Source organism: Cibotium barometz, chromosome 41 (assembly GCF_041138505.1).
Source record: "Cibotium barometz isolate CiBa-2024 chromosome 41, ASM4113850v1, whole genome shotgun sequence".
Taxonomy (NCBI): domain Eukaryota; kingdom Viridiplantae; phylum Streptophyta; class Polypodiopsida; order Cyatheales; family Cibotiaceae; genus Cibotium; species Cibotium barometz.
In genome coordinates, this window is record NC_141086.1 from 11,118,200 (window position 1) to 11,141,445 (window position 23,246).

Genomic DNA, 23,246 nt, shown 5'->3' on the forward strand with positions numbered 1-23,246 from the left:
TGAAGCGCTAGGTCACCTGCGAAGGATCCTAGAGGGTGCTGACCATACGGTGCTCGGGCTCTGGGTCGCCTAGGATACCCACGCGTGCGTCGAGGAAGATATTGGAACAAGAGTAGGAGTTGTTTTCTGAAATCGGGCATGGATCTGGTTGATTGACCTTGCTAGTCTTCAATGGATGAGTCCATGGCTCTTTATATGGATCTGTTGGTTGATCTTGCTGATCTTCAACGAGAGTCCATCTTGATAAGTGATTATATTGCCAAGTATTATGGGCTAGGAATTAGGAAACGGCCTCTGAGTGGACAGGTGGTGAGCGTCCTAGTTGCCAATGATGCCATAGATACTCTGATGAAGGAATGATGGGAAAATTAAGAATCAAGTAGATAAATTGGAAGATGGTGATCAGTGATACTATGGTTTTATTAAAGGATTGTTTTAAACTGGTTGAATCTGTGAAAAGGCAATTTCATATTGGGTGTGAGTGGTGTGACTAGTTTTATTTTTGCATGAACATCCGACTAGGGGGCCTTGGAACTCTTTTCCTTGGTACCCGGGACAAAACCTAACCAAATTCTTAATTGGATCCCATCACTACAGTGGTTGGGCGATTGACTAACCCATGGGATCGGATGGGGTTAGGCTGGACTGATGGATCCGTAAATCGAGACTCAAACTTTTGTTTTTACGATAGATAAAATAAATCCCGGACAGTAACTGTTCTATGGATCGACTGTGCCTCTTGAATGGGAAAAAAAGCGTTGATCCCAATGATCCAAGTGCAAGTTTCTTCCTTGATCTGACCAAGTATCTTATAGATGTAATTGGATCAGCTCGATCAGAAATGATCTTGACTACGTTAGAGTAAAAAGTTATACTGGTGGAATCGCCCGTGCTTTCCGGTAAAGGAAGTTTTTCCGGGTTCGGTTTTGGAACAACCGACGGATTAGTCTCTTATCCGGATATCCGTGGGGGAGGCCCCGAATGTGGGACCCCTGTCCCGCGCGAGAAGTGCTACTTCCGCTGCTAGTATCCCGAATTTGTTGCTCGGTGGGAACAGGGATCTTACACGGTGTCCGTTTTGGATGCTGTAAAATCCTTTATTAGGGTAAAATCGCACGCAGATTCCAAATTTGGGCTCAAAATTTGAAGATTCTAAGTAGAGATGACTCAAATAATAAAATCATTGATTTTTATACCATAAAAACTCATAATTACATGGACATTTCTTTATTAGTGAAGATGGGTATGTTACATCCTTCCCTCCTTAAAGAAATCGAGATGTCCTCATCTCGTCATGAATTGGGGATAATCCTTTAAGAGTGTAGCTTCATCTTCCCAAGTTACATCCTCTTCAGGGTAATCTTTCCATTGTACTAGATGTTCTACAAGAGTTCTATTTCGGAGTTGCCTTTCCCTAGAATCTATGATGCTACTGGTCAAGGACTCCTTGAGTAGGGATTACAACTTGTTTATCATCAAGAATATGATCGAGACTGGGGATATATGGTTTTAACAAACTTACATGAAATACATTATGGACTTTGATATGGACTGGGAGTTGGAGTTTATAGGCACTTTTACCTAGACACTTGATAACTGTATAGGAACCACAATACCTAGGACTGAGCTTCTTATATTTCCCAAGTGATAGAGAACTTTGTTTGGGTCGCACTCGTAGAAGAACTCTGTCTCCTTCCTTGAAGATCCTTTCAGACCTCTTGTTGTTAGCATAATGCTTTTGTCGATCTTGGGTAGCTTTAATATCCTTTTGGATTGCCTTGGTTTGTTCCTCCATTTCTTCGAGCATTTTCTTGGATGCCTCAACTCTTATGGTTGGATCAGAGAAATTTAGAGGAGACAAGCACTCTTGCCCATGGAGTGCTTTAAATGGTGACATTCCTATGCTTTGATGATAAGATGCATTGTAGGCAAATTCTACCAGAGGAAGGTATTGAATCCACCTTCTTGGTTCCCGTCCACAGTATGCTCTGAGAATGTCTTCAATTACTTGATTGACTCTCTCAGTCTGGCCATCGGTCTCTGGATGATAAGCTGCGCTAAAGCAAAGTTGAGTTCCCAGGGCTTGAAATAAAGACTGCCAAAATTTTGAAGTGAAGTCAGAATGCCGATCACTTACTATCCTTTTTGGGAGACCATGAAGTTTGAGGACTTCCTTGATGAATATTCGAGCAACATCAGAAGCTTTGAAGGTCTTCTTTGCTGGTATAAGGTGAGCTACTTTGGTAAGTAAGTCCACTACTACTAGAATGGAGTCATATCCTCCTTGAACAGTGGGGAGACTTGTGACAAAATCCATACTAATGCACTCCCACTTCATTTGGGGAATATCTAAGGGTTGAAGTTTTTCAGGCATCTTGACCCTTTCAGCTTTGATCCTTTGGCATGAGAGACATTGCTTCAAGTACCGAAGCACATCATTTTTCAAGCTTGCCCAATGAAAGCTCCTTCTTACAGCATTTAATGTTTTTGCATAGCCTGGGTGTGCTGCACAGCAGGACTATCATGAGCTTCATGGAGGATTAGTTTCTTTAAAGCAGGATCCTTAGGGATACATAGCCTATGATTGAAGTAGAGGCTTCCTTCATGAGTGGAGTATCCCTTGATTAGATTCTTCTCTTTCTCTGAATTTCCTCCTTCTTCTACTAACTTCATCATCCTCTGATATTCTGGGTCATGAGATGAGACTTCTTCCACCTTGACCAGTATGGGATTATTTGGCATTGAAATTGCACTCAAGAAAGATTTGTGGCTAAGTGCATCTGCTACCACATTATCTTTCCCAGGGTGGAATTTGCTGTCGAAGTCATATTCTTGTAGAATTTCAATCCATCTCCTTTGTCGCATGTTGAGGTTAGGCTGGGTGAAGATCCACTTTAGACTTTTGTGGTCAGTTACAAGCTAGAATTTGCCCCTAAGAGATAATGTCTCCATAATTTGAGGCAATGAACAACTGCTAAGAGCTCCAAATCATGGGTGGCACAATTTGCTTCATATTGCTTCAGCTTGCGGGAAGTATAAGCGACTGGTCTTCCTTCTTGGCCTAAGACACCACCAAGTGCTAGACTATTAGCATCAGTAACCACTTCAAATTCCTTGGCGAAATCAGGAAGTTTCAGGACTGGGGCAGAAGTGATAATGACCTTGAGCTGATCAAAACTGTTTTGATGGATTGGCAGCCACACTATTTTGCAATCCTTCTTAAGAAGATCCGTCAAAGGTGCAGCTACCAAGGCATAATCTTTGATAAAAATTCTATACCATCCCGTGATTCCCAAAAACCCATGAACTTCACGAACTGATTTAGGGGGTGGCCATTCTAGAATATCCTTGACCTTGGCGGGGTCTACTGAGATGCCATCTTTGGAGACGGTGAATCCAAGATACTCAATTTGATGAGTAAAGAAGGTACATTTGCTTTTCTTGGCATAGAGCTTGTGTCTGCGCAGCAATTGCAGAACTCTACGCACATGCTCCTCATGCTCTTCCATTGAATTGGAGTAGATTAAGATGTCATCAAAGAAAACAAGCACAAATTCATCCAAGGAAGGACGGAATATATCTTGCATTAGGCGGTTGAAGGTTATAGGAGCATTGGTTAACCCGAATGACATTACAGTAAACTCATAGCGGCCATAACGGGTATTGAAGGCTGTTTTGGGTATATCTGCTTCCTTGACTTTGATCTGATAGTAACCAGACCTCAAATCTATTTTTGAGAAGACTTTGGCCCCATGAAGCTTGTCAAGAAGTTCGTCGATGCGAGGGATAGGATACTTATTCTTGATAGTGACTTGATTTAGCCCTTGATAATCTATGCAGAGGCGGAGATTCCCGTCCTTTTTTTGGAAAAGAACAGGTGCTCCCCAAGGAGAGCTACTCGGGCGTACAAATCCTTGTTCAATGAGTTGGGAAAGTTGCTCCTTAAGTTTAATGGCTTCAGGAAGGGACATTTTATAGGGAGTTTTTGAGATGGGTTGAGCTCCAGGGATCACCTCGATTTCATGATCGACTTCTCAAGGAGGCGGTAACCCTGTAAGCTCGTCAGGGAAGATGTCAGAGAATTCTTGGAGCCAAGAGGGTTCTGTCTCCATACTAGGTTCAATGACTTTGTTGAGTTTAACTAAGAAAACTTGCTGACCCTTACGTGTTCCCTTGAGAAGATGTTTTGCCTTGACTACCCTAGATTTAGGTTTTCTTGTGATCCCCTGAACAGATATTACTTGGCCATGCTCATTTTCAAAAGTGATACTCCCCTGGTTACATGAATGCTAGCTTTGTTTGCAATTAACCAATCCATCCCAAGGATTCCATCATAAATTCCTAGTGGCAAGACTCTAAAGTGGCCATGAGTTTGCTTATTACCCAGCTCAAAATCAAGGTTCCCTATAGAGTGGTGAGATACTACTTCTTTCCCACTGGCTAACTCTATAATCATTCTTCTAGCTGTTTTTTGACTCAAGTTTAATTTTTGCAAGCACCTAGGAGAAAGGAATGAATGGGTACTACCCCAATCAATCAAAAGCTGAAATGGCTTACCGTGATGTGTGGCGGGGGTTTGGATTACACCAAATTGTTTATTCGGACCTTGGTGTTCTACTGCCACATGGACGGTGGCACGCTCTTCTTCAACCGTTTCCAAGTCAGTTCTTCACTTATAACACAGGCAATCCTAGCAACTGCTCCTCTGCAGCCTCTGCCACGGCCATTACCTCTTGCACCTTGGTGGATAGGGGTTCCACGGCCTTGATTTCCTCTGCTACCTTGGGGAAATGATGTTGCCATCTTGGGACAGTTGGCTCTAAAGTGTCCCGGCTCATTGCACTCAAAACACAGAGGGCCTTCTCTGGAAGAAGCAGCATATGAGCGGGGGACAAAAGAGTTGCCTTGTCGCCCTCTGTTGTAGTAGGGAAAATTCTATTGAGGTTTCTTGTAGGGTTGATCTTTAAGATTTGCCTCAGGGTAAGATCTCTTTTGATTCTTCGGTTTGTTAGCCTTCATTTCTTTCACAAGGGGCTTTGCTCGTATGAGAGCATCCTGTAATGTGCTTGGCCTCATTGCTTCAAGGCGGGAATCTAAGGGTTCATTTAGCCCTTGGCAGAAACGAGCCACTTGCTGGGAAGTAGTCATAGCTGGGGCATACTTCCGAAGGGTGATAAATTTGGAATAGTAGTCCTCAAGAGTTAAGCTGCACTGCCTAAGACTAAAAAACTCGTTCATCTTTATGGATTCATGGGATGGGGAAAGAAGTCTTTCCTTCACTGCCTGCTTGATGTCTCCTCATGTTTGAGAATGCTCAGTGACTTCCTTGTCACAGCACCACTGTTTCCACCAGAGTTTAGCATCTCCGATGAGGCGAAATCGTGTGAGCATAGTCTGATTTGCTACTCTAGTACCGACAGCAGAGAAATAATCGTCCATCGCCTCAATCCAGACTTCAGCATCCTTCTCAACCTTTGAACCTTCTCCTTTAAAGGAGGGAGGTTGAATTTGCTTAAGCAGGAGCTTCTTCTCCTGGGTATCGGTGTAAAGCGCATTGGGAAGTGGAGGGTTGTCATCCTAGCCATCATTGTAAAAACAATTTTAAGATTACAAGATTCATATTTGCACAATGCTTATTTTTGGAGAGTAAAACATTGAAATTATTTTATTTCCAAATATTTACAAGGACAAGTTTTATTACAAAGATCAGAGACTAATATAATTAGTCTTATTTGACATCAAGGGAAATTCCTAGGCTTGACTATGACATAAGGGTAGAGCGGTCCACATAGGTGAAATATGGGGGTTCCGCTGTAGTTTCTAAGACTCTAAAAACTGATGGTAAGGGTGGTAGACTTTGGATTGGGGTAGATCCCAACACAGCTACTCTATCAGCAGAGGTAAGATTTGCATCACTTGGTCATACACCCAACGATCCTGAGGTATGCAAACCCCATCTATAGTCACCGAGGTGTCGGCCCTGGGGGTACCGATACGAACCAAAATAAACGGATCATCTTCAACTTCTCAATCCAACGAATCTGCTTTAGGTTGGTGGTAAGGTTCCCAATTTGATCTGCTCGGATGAAGAAGTATCTCGGCCCACGACTCCAGAAATCTCTACCCCATCCTCTTTGAATACGAGAGAAATGAGGGAGGGACATCTTCTCTAGTATCTGCACCATGGTGTCGCGGAACTCAAAATTCGAGGAGTGACTAGCAGTCTCGAAGATGCATTGGAAAGCTAGAAACTTGGAGTAGGCATCTTCCTCTTCCTACAATCATTCAAACATCAATTCAACTTATTTGTTTTAGTAGGATGTTTTTACTACTTAGCATTATGTTAGGTAAAACATTCATTGCAAAACAATCCTTAAATGACAATTCCTAGGAGCTAAGATCGGCTCTGATACCAATTGTAAGGTTCCTCCCTTCTAAAATGGGGGAAACACTTAAGATAGTCCACTAAGTCTTATCTTGGAAAAATTTCCTATTCATCGACACCTTGACCCTGTAGAGATTCAAGGATACGATTCATAGGTATGACTTAGATCTATCCCGTAGCAGCGGGAGCGTGATTTTATAAACATCAAATCACCCATAGGGCAATTGATCATAAATTGGGCAACTACTAGACTTGATTTCTAGAGACAACGCTTTTTTCCTCATCTTATGCAAGGCACAGCCCGCTGGCCTAGTCTTCTAGAATAGAGTTGCCCAAGAACCTAATTATCTAGCATAGGGCTTTCACTTAATCTGTTGGAAAGCTACCCGACTAATTGGGTCCACCCGTCCGTAGGATGGTGCCGTCGGGCATTCCATCCTCCCACTTTCCACCCTACTCACGCATCAATTTGTTTTCTAATTAATCCTACCACACTGTTTGACATAAATAAACATATTCCTTAATTAAGGCCCTTTTTCACAAGATTTGTTAAAACAGCCTTTTTACACAATACAATCATGCCACAAACAAGATATATTTATATAAAAAGTTTATACATGAATCAATTCCATACAAGCCAAACCGGCTCTCTTATTCTTATACTGCCGATGATCTAGAATTCGGCATTCCAGCCTCTACATGCTAGGCAAAACCCTACGGGACCATACACCTCATCGTCGGCCGCTGGCGAGGACTCAAGCCGGCCTCTCGCCCTCTCAGGCTCCATCGCTTGATCCTCCCGCTCCTCAGAGGGATGTCTGCACACTAGGGTGGGCTTATTTACCGCACTAGCCTGGGCCCTCAGAACTAGGCAGCATCATAACCTCGCCTCAATCGGCGAACCTTATTCTCCCAATGGTATGAGGGATACCTTGGGTCAATCCCGAGCTTTGCTAACGACGCCGCCCGGCTACACAAGCACGGAACGGAGTTAGCGTTGAAGCCAAAAGAAAACCTTGAATTCTAAAGATAACAACTTCATTGTTGCAATTTATTAAATATAGCATTCACAATTCGTGAAGATCACAATTTCAACGCAATTTATCGAATACGGCATCACATAATTCATAACTTCATACAATTTTTATGTCGTTATTTTAAAAGGAAAAGATACCATTCATTAACACTAATTTAAGGAAAATCTCTTCTTTTAAAAATTAACCAAGCTAACCTGGCCACCATTTCCTTGAGGAGCTTGAAAAGGGAGGGTTGGAGCCGCATTTGGAGCATCTTCCCTAATCTCGTTATTGCGCGCTCCTCTTGAGGTAATATTTTGACGTCTTCGAGAAGAGGCCATCTTAGGCGTCGCCTTGTAGATCTCGCTGCTGCGATCGAAACGCTTCAGTCGGATCTAAATTTTGAGTTCGTTTGCTCACCGTATGAGCAAAAGAGTATGACGCACGAACCCTTTCTTGAGGCAAAAAAACCCTTATTAAAGTCTACGCAAATGGGGGGATTGTGAGATGTCCTTAAGGCCAAAAACGTGGAGAGGGGTGTGAGGGGCTGCTGTAAGTCTCTTCACACGGGGGGAGGGGGAGAAGAGTTAAGGACACTGGCTCCTAACAAGAGGGGGATGGAGGAAAATTGGCTTATCTGAAAAGAGGCAAATGAGGGGGTGTGAGAGGGGTGGCTGCAAGGGGCGGCTGTACGACAGCAAGTATGCTGCGCTGGACAGACGGTGGTACGGGGGTACGCTACACAGAACTGCGTGTTGCCTGTGGAGCACCCCGAGGGTTTATATAGCTGAGGGGTATGGGTACGGGCGCTGCACAAAGCAAGGACGAAAGGACGGTGTACCTTCAAAGGCTATGGATCAGTGGTCTGCATGGGTCTAGGGGAAAGGTATGGTGTCGGTTGTCCGAGAAAGGAGTGGTACGCATGTATCTTATCTGGTCTGGGGCAGCATGGGTGTCCACGTAGTGGTACGCATGTATCTTATCTGGTCTGGGGCAGCATGGGTGTCCACGTAGAGGTACGTGTGGACCATACAGTGGGCGATCGTCCTTTGGTTCTTGGGCGGCCATCGTACGAGCACCCTAGTAAGTGTGTACGACCCAAATTTTGGGGTGGGGTACCCAAATTTGGGACGCCTGTCTCGATTTGCGTGCCGGACCGCCTGAGGGGTGAATTTTTTTTTGTCCGGGATGTTCTCCTGGTTGTTGGGGTTCAGACCGTTCGTCAATCGGACGCCCGGTCGTGCATTTATTAAGGTTTAAAGGTCGCCGTTTTTTAACTAAAATGAGTGAAATTTGCGTATAGGCTTGATCCGGTGTTCGTTTTGGATGCTGTAAAATCCTATATTAGGGTAAAATCGCGTGCAGATTCCAAATTTGGGCTCAAAATTTGAAGATTCTAAGTATATATAACTCAAATAATAAAATCATTGATTTTTATACCATAAAAACTCATAATTACATGGACATTTCTTTATTAGTGAAGATGGGTATGTTACATCCAACTATTTGGCAATCTGAGTTCGTGACATCGCTTATCTTCTTGATTATGGGAAGAGGACCAAAACTTCTGAATGACAACTTTGGATAGTGCTTGCCCACTTGCTTGAGTCTTTGCTTCATGATCCTTAAATATACCCATTCATCTTCTTTGAAATTGACATCTCTCCGCCGTGACTTGTTTGCCTAATTGATGTAACCCTCTTGAGCTTTGGTAAGATGCTCTTTGATGGACTCAATCATGGTTGAAAAAGTTTGTCATCTTGTTGGCTTCCAAGGAAGGAGAGATCATCCTCGTGAGAAGGGATGAAAATCTTCAACCAAAGGCTGCCTCGTAAGGAGTTCTACCTGTGCCAATGGGAGATGAGGCTCTTGCTTTGACTATTGATCATGGTAGTACGCTTTAAGCACATCGAAAGCCAACTAATTGTAAATCTCGGTTTGGCCATCTATCTGGGGATGGAATGCACTAGACAATTGTAATTTGGTACCGAAGTTGTCAAACAGAGCTCGCCAGAAGTGAGATGTAAACTTTGGGTCCCAATCTGAAGTAATGGTCCGTGGTGGCAAACCACAAACTAAATACCAATGTCAAAGAAAAATCCAAGCTATATCTTCTGTTGTGGCCGTCTGCTTACATGGTATAAGAGATCTAGTAGATGCGGGAAGGGGTCCAACAAAATCCATTAAAATGTCGTGAAATGGACCCTTAAGAACGGGAAATGGCTGAAGCAACCTTGCCGGTTTGGAATGTGGTACCTTCACTTTTTGATATATGGAACACTGTGAAACATAGTTGTACACATCCCTGCGCATCTTCAGCCAATAAAATGATCTTTCTAACTTCTCCAAGGTATTGTTAATCCCACGATGACCACCAACAAGGGAATAATGGGCATCATGGAGGAGTGCCGGTTGTTTCTCCCTAAGAACACATAGCCGACCCTTATAATAAAAGAGCCAACTGTCCTGAATGGTGTAATGACCTAGTTTCGAATAAAGGACCTAACTATAAAGGAGTTCCAAATTTTGGACAATCTATGTACTATATCTTCATACTGTCTAAAAGGAAGCGGCCTATGAGGGAAGCGCTAGGTGACCTGCAAAAGGATCCTAGAGAGTGCTGACCATACGGTGCTCGGGCTCTAGGTTGCCAAAGATACCCACGCGTGCGTCGAGGAAGAAAATGGAACAAGGTGTTAGAGTTGTTTTTTGAACTTGGGCATGGATCTAGTTGATTAACCTTGCTGGTCCTCAATAGATGAGTCCATGGCTCTTTTATATGGATATGTTGGTTGATCTTGCTGATCTTCAACAGAGAGTCCATCTGGATTTTTATAAGTGAATACATTTTCGGGTACTATGAGCTAGGAACTTTTAAAAAGCCCCTGAGTGGACAAGTGGTGAGCGTTCTGGTTTACCAATGATGCCATAGGTACACTCATGAAAGAATGATTGGAAATTAGAATTCAACCAGATATTTGGAGGATTATGATCAATGATTCTATGGTTTCATTAAAATATTATTTTCAAGATAGCTGAATCTATGAAACATGCAATTTCATATTGGCTGTGTAAGTGGTGTGACTATCTTGAAGTTTGCTTGAAGCACCAACTAGGGGACATGGGAACTCTTTTCCCCCTAGTACCCGAGACAAAATATAACCAAATTCCTAAATGGATCCTATCACTATAGTGTTTGGGCGGTTGGCTAACCCATGGGCTTAGATGGGGTTAGGCTGGACTGATGGATCCCTAAAATGAGACTCAATTCTATTAAGTTACTATAGTTGAAGTAAATCCCAAATAATCTTTGTTCTATGGAAAAGAATCAACGGCAGTGCCTCTTGATGAGTAAAAAATCGTTGGTCTCTATGATCCAAGTGTAAGTCTCTTCTTTGATGTGACCATGTGACTTACAGGTTCGGTCGAATCAGTTTGGTTAGTTAAGGCTCTTGACTACGTTAGAATAAAAATATCCGTGGAGGAATCCCTGGTGCTTTTTGAGCGAGGGAAGTTTTTGCAGGTTCGGTTTTGGAAGAACCGAGGGATTAGTCTCTTGTCCGGATATCCGTGGGGCGAGGCCCCGAGTGAGAGGCTCTGCCCTACGCAAGACATGCTACTTCCGCTTGCTAGCACCCCCGATTTCATTGCACGGAGGGGGCAGTGATTTTTCAACTATCAGAGCGAATTGGCTAAAGTGGATCAACCGAGAAGTAAGAAATGTCAAGAATCTATGAAGTACTAGTAAAAGTATATAATTGTGTGATGAAATTCATATAAATTGATATTCAAAATAAAAAATCATAAATTGGTAATTAGGTCTTCAGATGGAAGTACCACAATTGTATGGAATCCTTGACTTGCTTGAGGTCTAGATATGATGGTATTTACCTTATAATTCCAAGGACCGTGTCTACCCGTATATACCATGGGTATACCCACAGCTCTTTATTGTTTGACAATATATACATATACGAGTAAATCTAAGAGCTTGAAATTATAAGCAAAAATGCTATCTAGATGATGAATTCGAATGCTGGTTGATGTAGTTTTAGAATTCTGGTTGAGAATTGATGAGTTGATTTGGATTCTGATTGAAAGATAATGATTTTTGAATTCAGGTTGAAAGAAGATAAGTTGAACAAAGTCACAATGAGGATTAATGGGATGAATCCCAGTAAATGATGTTGATAACTAGAATGGCGATAATGACTTCAACAAATCAGTACGAGATTAGTGGATTGTGCTGTTGACAGATTGCTGCGATTTGACCTTTGACCCAGTGGCTCAAATTAAGGGATGACAAATTGAGAACCTACATAATTAAAATTCCCATGGAGGAATGTTTAAATGGCATTTTTGGTTTGATGGACCATTATTGTGTTAAGGATATGAATGATATGTTGTGAATAAATTACTATATTTGATAATGAGTCCTATATGTTCTTCTTGTAAAAGAGATCTTTATCTCAAGATTCTGTTTGGGTTGACCAGACTATAAGGAACCCCAGAATCAGTTGGATCTTAAGGGAAAGAGTTTGTCCTCTAACTGCCAGCAGCAGCAGCAGAGCAGATGAGGACATCTCGCGTTTTTTACGTGGGGTAGGATGTAAGATTCCCTCCATCTTTTGAGGTATAAAGGTGTAAGAACCTCCCCCTCTATTTCTTTAAATTATTCCCCTCTCTAAAATAGGAGAAAGATCTTGTTTTACCATGTTTTGGCTTAGAGACAGAAAATATCTAGAGAGAGGTAATCCAGAATTGAGATATCTTCGGATATAAAAATCCTCCTAGTGTCTAAAATAGTTTCCCCTAAAACAGAAGTTCAAAATAAACTTTTCAATGTGCATTAGGAATCAATTAAAAATGATATAAGGGACCTTAGCCTAAGGGTCTAAATTGGATTATGGTCCAATTAAGGTTCTTATGGGCCAATAGGATTAATCCAAGTGTTGGGATGAGATAAATCTAAAGAATAAAAGAAAATACCCAAAAATGAGTAAATGCTCACATAAGCTGAAGAGTTGACTAAGTACAAGGTGTATTAGTTAAAAATTAAGAGATATTACTAAAAAATTAAGAGATATTACTAAAAAATGAGATATTTTAGAGAAATGATGAATTTTTGACACCTTGGTAAAAGGAGGGTGAGACCTTTGAGGTAGGTGCCTATTTCACACATGTGGATGAGTTTTTAATTCAAAAACATTGTGATATTTTTATCTCTCCTCTCTCTTGGATCAAACCAAATAAAAAAGGGAGCCAAACTGATCCAAATCTTATCCAATTTTAGCTAAACTGAAGCTGGAAAATTCAAGAACTTAGTTGGACTCAGTTAGTGGCCTCCCTCACCTATAAATAGACCCTCATTCTTTTGTATTCTCATCTTTGAGCTATACCATGCCAGTATTATATTAAAATATTGATATTTTAAAAATCCTCTAATTTTGGAGAACTTGGAGCTTCTCTCTCTCTTCAACAATCCTTGGAGCTTTCTTCTCAACATACTAAACCAATTGATTAGTTGGGGGCTTCCTTCTAAGATAAAGAAACAAGCCAAATCTAGAGGTAAGAAGTAATTTCATGGTTTTCATTAATATTCTCAATGATTTCACTTCTCAACCCCTCTCAAGCTTGAGAAGTTTCTATTTAGTTGTTTTTTATGCAAATCAAGATTTCTCTAAGAGTTTTAATGATTTTTAAAAAAAAGTTAATCTTTATGCTTAATTAGGATGCTTTTTATGTATATCTCTCTCTCCCAAAAGAATAGTCATTCCTATGACTAATTCTTAAGCAAATGAATGCTTCTCATTGATAAATTTTTAATTCAAAATCAATCTCTAAGCTTGTTAAGCTAGATGTTAAGAAAATGACTTTTTATGTTTTTATGATATTAAAATTATGGTAAACTTATGATTTAATTCCATAGATTGGATGTAAGTCTAAGGATAGTTATTCTATCATAATTGTATTACAAAGTCCTATTCTTTCTAGAAATATTAAAAATTATCAATAATAGCAGCGAAGCTATGGTAAAATTTTTAGAAATTAATACATAGCTCATTTTAATGCATAATGTGAAAAGAGGACTTCCTACCATATTTTAGAATTGGTCATCCTATGCTAAAAGAATGATTTTCATCAAATTCATGGAAAACTAATTTTTAGTATTTATGCATAAATAATTAAATTAAAAAAAGAGAAATTTTGGTATTTTTATTTTTATGCAAAAAGAGGAATCCCATGATAATGGAGATCCATGTAATTAAATGGAAAAAGAGAAATTTTGGTATATTAAAATAATGAATATTTTTATTTAAAGAGAAATTTTAGATAAATTTATTTTATGCATGAGAAAATTTAAATGATAAAAGAGGAATTCCCATGACATTTGGAATTCAATCATTTAAATGGTAAAAGTGGAATTCTTTGCATAATTGAAATAATGGATATTTTGATTAAAGAAAAAAAGAATTCTAGATAAATTTATTTTATGATAAAAGAGGAATTCCCATGACATTTGGAATTCAATCATTTGAATGCAAAAAAAGAATTCCCATGATATTTGAGATCCAAGAAATTAAATAGTAAAAGAGAAATTTTAGCATAATTCAAATTATGAGTATTTATTAAAAGTGGATTTTTGAGCATTATTAATTTTAGTGAGAAATATGGGTAGAATTGATTTTTGTAAATCCCATGAATCTTTTACTCAAAAGAAGAATATTGAATATATTTCACTCGAGAAATTTGAGAAAGAATATGAAAATATCTGTCGAGAAAAAGTAACTTTAACTCGGCCAAGAAATTGGTAAAAATTTAGAAAAGTCCCATCGGTATCAAAAATAGAAAATGTTACTAAATGTGAATAGATGTGAATAAGTTATGATAAGATGTGAGTGGATGTGATGAGATGTAAATGAATGTGGATGGAATGGGAGGCGATGTAAATGGATGTGGATGTGGATGAAGAGATGAGAATGAAATGTGAGGATATGTGAAAGGATGTGATGTGATGTAAATGGATGTGGATGTTAATGAAGAGATAAGGATGAGATGTGATGTAAATGGATGTGGATATAGATGTGTGATGTAAATGAATGTGGATGTGGATGTGATGTGATGTGAATGGATGAGATGTGATGTGATGTGAATCGGGATAGTTGTGAATGGATGATATGTGATGTGAATCAGGATAGATGTGAATGGATGAGATGTTATGTGAATGAATGAGATGTGATGTGAATGGGTAAGATGTGATGTGAATGGATGTGATGTGATATGAATGGATGAGATGTGATGTGAATGGATGTGATGTGATGTGATGTGAATTGGGATAGATGTGAATGGATTAGATGTGATGTGAATGGATGTGATGTGATGTGAATCGGGATAGATGTGAATGGATGAGATGTGATGTGAATCAGCATAGATGTGAATGGATGAGATGTGATGTGAATGAATGAGATGTGATGTGAATGGATGTGATGTGATGTGATATGGATATGGGTAGATGTGAATGGATAAGATGTGATGAGGATAGATGTGATAAGATGTAATATGATGTGAATGGATGAGATGTGATAAGATGTAATATGATGTGTCTGGATGAGAATGGATGAAGGACGATGACGATGGGAATACATATGATTGGATGTGGATTAAGCAAAGTGAATTGATTTAGAAGAATGTGGAATAACAGGAAATGAGGTGGAACGATGTGAAAAGATGAGAGTTCGTTAGAAATTGTATTTATGACCTGTTTTTAAATGACTGTTTTATGTCAAAAATGCTAGGAAAGCATTTTGACCATCTTGTGAATGAGGTCGTGGAGACCAAATTGATAAAGTTGCAATAGCTGACGGAGAGTCAATGGAGGACGTCTCGCGTAGCAAGGTCATCCGAGGTCTTGACTAGCCTTAGTTTGATTTAAATGATGAGCTTTTGGTACGGTGGATGAGGAAGCAAGGAAGCAGCCTATGTGAGTGAAGCGCTAAATGACCTGCGAAGGATCTTAGAGGGTGCTGACCATACGGTGCTCGAGCTCTAGGTCACCGAAGATACCCACACGTGTGTCGAGAAAGAAAATGGAACAAGGTGTTAGAGTTGTTTTCTAAACTCGGGCGGCATGGATCTGGTTGATTGACCTTGATGGTCCTCAACGGATGAGTCCATGGCTCTTTTATATGGATTTGTTGGTTGATCTTGCTGATCTTCAATGGAGAGTCCATTTGGATTTTTATAAGTGAATATATTTCCGGGTACTATGAGCTAGGAACTATTGAAAAGGCCCCTATGGGGACAGGTGGTGAGTGTTTTGGTTGCAAATGATGCCATAGGTACACCGATGAAATTAGAATTCAACCAGATATTTTGGAGGATTATGATCACTCATACTATGGTTCATTAAAAGATTGTTTTAAAGACAGCTCAATCTGTGAAACACATAATTTCATATTGGGTGTGCAAGTGGTGTGACTATCTTGAAGTTTGCTTCTTGAAGTTTGCTTGAAGCGTCGGCTAGGTGGCCTGGGAACTCTTTTCCTTGGTACCCGAGACAAAACATAACCAAATACTGTAATGGATCCTATCACTATAGTGGTTGGGCAGTTGGCAACCCATGGGATTGGATGGGGTTAGGCTGGACTGATGGATCCCTAAAATGAGACTCAATTCTATTAAGTTACTATAGTTGAAGTAAATCTCGGATAGTCTTTGTTCTATGGAAAGAATCAATGGTTGTGCCTCTTGATGAGAAAAAAAGCATTGGCTCTATGACTCAAGTGCAAGTCTCTTCTTTGATCTAACCATGTGACTTACGGGCTCGATCAGATCAGTTTGGTTAGTTAAGGCTCCACCCTTCTCAATTCTCCACAACCCCAGCCATGGGCCTTGTCAACAGTTATCCGTGCCTCACTGAACTTCATCAAGTACAACGGTAAGTGCGACCATTCGGTTGTGACTCAGTTTATTCACCAATTTATTCCTCGCTTTTCTCTTTAAAAAATCAAAGAAACCTAAGACAAAGTCCATTTGGCGGCTCCACACCTCATAGGTGATGCAGTCACTTGGTAGCAACATTGGTCCCATTTGCACAAAGACCCTTACACTCGCTTACTAGACTATGATTGGGATACCTTTGTGTCCGATTTGACGACTAGGTTTCTACCTCCGTAGTACATGACAAATCTAGAAGATGAGTTCTATAAACTCACCCACAATGGCTCCCTTGTGCTCACCTACAACAAGGTGATCACATCAGCTCAACAGTTGGGGAAGTCTGAGGAGGAGAAGCTCAAGTAGTTCATTTGAGGATTGGATCCAAAAATTCAGTTCCCCGTTCAAAATTTTGAACCTTAGACATATGATAGGGCTTTGACTCTTGCACAAAATCATGAGATGATGCTCAATGGGGGCCGCTCTAGTCACCCCCAGCAGAGGTAGACCACCCAGCAAAACCATGCATCTAATCAGCACAAGCAGGTAAGGGGGAACCAACAACAAGGATCAAAAGAAGAAGGGGCAAGCAGGTAAAGGGGAACCAACAACAAGGATCAAAAGAAGAAGGGCTAGAATAGCTCTGGGAAGGAGTGACAAGATGGACCTAAGAAGACCCTTGAATAAAACATCAAGGAGGGCCTTACTAGAGGATTCCTATAGTCAGATGAGAAGGAATGATACTTCAAAGAGTACTACTGTTTTTTCTACCACCACACGGGACATGCCAAGAAGAGCAAACAACTAGCCTCTACAGTGGCTACCACGATAGCTATACCACCCCCCTCCACCCCCACCCTCAACCACCAATGCAAAATATCTCATTTTTTTAGTAATATCTCTTAATTTTTAACTAATAATCCTTGTACTCAGTCAACTCTTCATCTTATATGAGCATTTACTCATTTTTGGGTATTTTCTTTTATTCTTTGGATTTATCTCATCCCAACACTTGGATTAATCCTATTGGCCCATAGGGACCTTAATTGGACCATAATCCAGAAATTTTTAAAAATCTAGACCCTTAGGCTAAGGTCCCTTATATCATTTTTAATTGATTCCTAATGCACATTGGAAAGTTCATTTTGAACTTCTGTTTCAGGGGAAATGATTTTAGACACTAGGAGGATTTTTATATCCAAAGATATCTTAATTTTGGATTACCTCTCTCTAGACATTTTCTTTCTCTAGGCCAAAACATGGTAAAATAAGATCTTTCTCCTATTTCAGAGAGGGGAATAATTTCAAGAACAGAAAGGGAGGTTCTTACACCTTTACACTCAAAAGCTGGAGGGAGGAATCTTACAGAGAAAAACCTAGTACTCCCAATAAAAACTTTACTCCCAAATTCCCAAGCCCACTGGCTCTCAAAACTTGAGAGCACGATCAGGGCAAGCTCAAGGAAAATATAATCTCACATACTCCAAGTGAAAGAGTGTAGTAGCTACTCTACACACAGAAATCAAAGAAGAAAACAAAGATAATAACATTACTCTACTGTATCATTCTCTTACGTGGTGGAAAAGATAGGATGTCATGACCAGCAATTTATGTTTTTCAAAGACACAACCTTCACTCAAATAGGTACATGTAGAGCTGGTTCATAGCAAGTACATCTGGTGCAACAGTAGGTAATACTATGACAGTAGGTACAATAGAGTTTTACAGTAAGAGCAGCCCGTACAGTAGACTTTTCAACAGGGTTTGCAGCAAGTACAACATGCAAAGAGGGTTGTATAATAGAGCTTCCAGCAAGTACAATAGGTACATAAGGATTTTCAACAAGTCCCAGCAGGTTTGCTTCAGCACGTTGTTGTTTTAGCATTATTCATCCCCTGGTAGCATTCTCAAGTTGAGTATCAAGGGTGCCCAGATTTATCTCCAGCAGCACCATATTTTTCCCTGTACTCATCAGGACCCTTGGTTGTAGGGTTGGCCACCCATTTTCACATGCTTATTATTAGCTAGTTGTGAGTCATTTTTAGAGCAAGTCAGCCAGCTCTTGTAGGGGCTATAAAAGCCAGGCTCTTATTTCATTAGTATACTCACCTTGACAGGGGCTTCTAGGCTCCCTTACGGGAGTAGTTGTTCATCATGTCCTCACCTATTGGTGCCACCCCTTGCACAAGGTTGTTTGTATCATTGCTTCTTCATCATTATGCACATTCATTTTATTTCTCTCTGTTCTATTACACACTTTTGACATGGTATTAGAGCACCAGGTTGAGGCTCTTCTACAAAATGTGTTTTGGCATTTTTTGAGAGAGAAGGATTTTTGTGTTTTTTTTATACTATTGTGGAGAAGGTGTTGGGTAGCATGGCTGCGTTTCTTTCCTGAAGGAGGTGCTGGGCAGCATGGGTGTGTTTTTTCCTGAAGGAGGTGCAGGGTAGCATGGTTGTGTTTTTCCTGAAGGAGGTGCAGGGTAGCATGGTTGCATCTTTCTCTGAAGGAGTGCAGTGTGGCTGCACTTTAATCTGGAGAAGGTGCTGTGGGTAGCCCCTATAGCTACATGCTGGGACCTTTTGAAGAGGTGGAGGGGCAGCTAGTAGAGGTGAAGATCAGTCCCCTAGAGGCTGTATTTTTTCTGCCCCCAAGTCAGAGGTGGAGGGCAGCCCCCTATGGCTGCATTTTTTTGCAAATATGGGGCACCGAGTAGGGGAGAGACACGTGCTGCATTTTCTACAGATATGGGGCAACTAGTAGGGGAGATGTAGGTGCTGTGTTTTCTGCAAATCTGGGGCATCCAGAGGAGGTACTCAAGGTGCTATGTTTTCCTCTTCCCTCTCTTTTTCTTGGTACACGTGCTACCAAATTGGTTACAGCAGCAACATTTCTTTGCATTATCTCATCTGCATTTTTGGAGGCAGTGGAGGCAGGTGTTCTTTTCTAGGAATGGTGCTTTCCCACATGGCCTTGAAGCCCTTGCTTGGCCAATCTTTGCTTTGTCAGAGTTTTCAGACTCATGGGTGCACACTTGGATTCACATCCTCGAGGTGTGTGTGGAAGACAATTAGTCCTTTCTCAATAGTAGAGGGGGTGGGGTCTATGAGTTTGTGACAATTCAGCAAAGTTTTGCTGGTGTACAGGTGTTTCCTTTAGGTTCTCAGGATGTTCCCATTGAGAGGGGGATGTGGTTACTTGGCAAGATGAGCCACTCCTATTCCCCAAGTAGATGGTCTATTACAGGGTACATGCATAGGAGTCTTCATCCTCCCTAGGAACTAGGATGAACATTGATTTGGGAGCTTGGTGTACAGGTTGATATTGGCATTCATGCTGCATAGGCAAGCTAGGTCATTTGCTGACGAGAGCTATTGTCGAGGTTCATAGGTACTTGCTCAGTTTTGCAAAATGGGAACAGGATGCATGGCAGGTGTACAGGTTCATTGGGTATAGGTAGATACTAGTGGAGCAGCGGTTTGGAGAAGATGATTGACATCAGATTGTGCTTTGGGATGATGAGTTGTGGATGGTTGGTTCCACATGGACACGTGACTAGTTGGTTGAGAGCTTGCAAACTAGGGGTGTCAGGTTTTGGCACGAGAGCTTCCTTGAGCTCAGTGCCATAGTTCACACCAAAGACCTCAGGGGGTGTTGCCATGCGACTGGGTGACTCATAGGGGTGTGTGGGTAGTAGTCCCATCAAGTGATGGCAAGTTATGGATATAAGTTTTAAAGGTCAGGTGCTAGCAAGATTGTCAGCTACAATGCTGGAGGTATGTTTCTTCCACTTAGAGTGTTAGCAAGACAGAGAGGCATTCTTGGACCGACTCGAGGGATACATGGAGATCTAGAAACCTTGTATTTGGAGATTGGTACTCAACAAGTTCAGAGTTGGAGGCTTGAGTACGAGGGCTAATGTAGACATTGTGGGCCTCTAGGGTGTCTAGAGGGGGTGCCAACAGGGAGAGTTTGGCGGTTTCTCTAAGGAGCAGATTTTTTTTCTTGGAGGTAGAAAGTCAGACTACATCCTTTCTTGGGTTGAAGAGGGAGCACATTGTGTGGTGACACGTGTGATACAGATTGGGTTGGAGATATGGACATCTAGTGGTTCATTTTTTGGATTTTGCTTGACTTCTAGATCGGCACCAATTTCTTGGAGTAAGTGGCAAAGGCCGGAGAAGATCGACTTCTCAACTTGCTTTGGAGGTTTCCTTTTCTAGCTGTTGGGACCGGTTTCTCTCCCACGATCTAAGAGGGGATGTTACCATTATTCATCTCCTGGTAGTGTGCCCAAGTTGAGTATCAGGGGTGTCCAGATTTATCCCAAGCAACACCATATTTTTCCCTCTGGTTAGGACCCTTGGTTGTAGGGTTGGCCACCCATTGTCACATGTTTATTATTAGCTAGTTGTAGGTCCTTTTTAGAGCAAGTCGGCTAGCTCCTGTAGGGGTTATAAAATTCAAGCTCTTATTTCATTAGTTCTCACCTTGATAGGGGCTTCCAAGCCCGGGTCCTCCCTAATGGGAGTACTTGTTCATCATGCCCTCACCTACGGGGACCACCCCTTGCACAGGGTTGTTTGCATCATTGCTTCTTCATCATTATGCAGACTCGTTTTCTTCCTCTCTATGCCTATGTCTCACGCTTTCCACTGCGCACTTTTGACAGTTGTATCAAAGCTAGAGGGAGAAAGAGAGAGTGCAGTCGGGTCCTTGTTGTAACACCTCGAAGAGAGAGAAAGAAGGGTTTTTGGTACTTTTGCCTCAACATGCCAAGTAGAGGGAGTCAAGGTGCTTTCCATACGCCGATGAGAAGGAGAAAAGGAGTCGGGTTTGCTACTACACGCTGATAGCATGGAAGAGAGAGAGTGTGTGACTCCTTCGGAGAGAGAGAGAGAGAGAGAGAGAGAGAGAGAGAGAGAGAGAGAGAGAGATTGGGCTGACAAAATTTCTCACCTCCACGTACTCCATCCATCATGTTCTCTTTACGGAAAATACATAACTTACTTTAAATGGTTTTTCGGTACCCACATTTATTATTGCCCAAGGCCAATAATTTTAATGAATGTGAATACATAACTTCATAAATATAAAGGTTAGAATAACAACATTTAAAATAAATGGATATGCCAAACTTACGTGTTCACATGCAATAAAACATGTCAAAAGATAGGCACACCCATGGTACACTGGGGAGGGTGTCCCCATCCACCAGTGTAATGGCACGACATAAAAGGCTTTCACATGAAAATAAATCATGCAAAAACAAATCCAAATGGCCTCATGTGAACATGGCACAAATCTAGCCGCTCTATGGAGTGACAATGTCATAGGAGTGGCGCCAAAAATGGAGATGGACCAAATGGTGACATCAACTGAAAAGCCTCAAGATATGCTTGCAAAGTTGTGGTGTGGGTAATCAACAAAGTAATCCTTATCTACCCACTTTGCATCAATAGGTAAATAATTCTTAAACTTCACAAGGTATCTCCTAGAAAGCTCTCCTATTGGTAGCCTTCTCTCCTTATGAAACACAATCCACTCTAGCTAAAGGATCTCCTCAAGCTTATCAATCTCCGGTGGATCTTCTGTGAACGGGCTTAGCTCTCCTACTGGTAGCCTTCTCTCCTTATTGAACACAATCTACTCTGGCTGAAGGATCTCCTCAAGCTTATCAATCTCCGGTGGATCTTCTGTGAACGGGCTCCTTAGGATCTGGCCCCACATACTTCCCCCCCCAAAGACTCACATTAAAGGCATTGTGAATCTTCCAATGACTGAGTAGTAAAGAAGGCCTGTAAGCTACTTCATTGATTTTTTCAATCACCCTTGAAGGGTCCATAATACCAAGTAGAAAGCTTAGGGTATGATCCCTATCGTCCTGGCCTCTTTCAAATCCTAGCTTTCTCAAATTTCAACAATACCCAATCAATCACCGTCCTTGACTTGCATGCCCCTTCTATGCTTGTCTTGAGACCGTGCAATGGCTGTCCACACACCTGACCAAAGATGACATCCAAATCACGCATATACTCATCGGCTATAAAAATCTCATCCTTTGTACAACGGATGGGTGGAAAGATCACTCTGCCATAAATAATCTCAAACAGGGCCTTTCTCATGGAGGCATGTACCGTGTTATTGTAGGCAAACTCTACAACTGGAAGATACTTCACCCATGCACTCTTTTGATCCGCCACATAACGCTTCAACAAATCCAACATAGTAGAATTTGCAGCCTCACTTTGACCATCTGTTTAGGGGTGATAAGAAAATGAAAACTCAAGCTTAGTGCCCATGTTGTCAAATATAGCCCTCCAAAAGAGGCTCTAGTCCTTCTAGCAAGTAATACATGCATGTATATAAATGTCAATGTCTTTACGCATGCTTGGACAAAAGAAATATCTCTCTATCATGCGTGTCATAGTTAAAATACCTCTATGACCAACATAAGGTGAAGCATGACATTCCTCCATGACCTTTGGATGCATATCCTTCACCACACATAATCAATTATCCTTCATGAGATAACCGTCTTTAATCACATAAGTGGCATGTGTGTGACTAGCCATCAAATCAACCCAAATATGGTAAAAATTAGTTTCCAAATGATATAAATAATGCATGGCAATCAAGTCCCCATGTGATGCTACTGAAACAGCCAGCCACATATGGCCTCCTATAGATAAGGCATCTGCCACTACCTTCTTCTTCCCTAGAGTATGTATGATCTGGATATTGAGCATAGAAAGGAAATTTTCCATTCTCATTTGCTTCTCCGAGAGCTTTGTTTGAGATAAAAAGTATCTCAAACTTTGGTGATCAGTTTTGACTGTAAACTTTGGTGATCGGTTTTGACTATAAATTCAGTCCCAAGAAGATAATGCTTCCATATTTTCAAGGC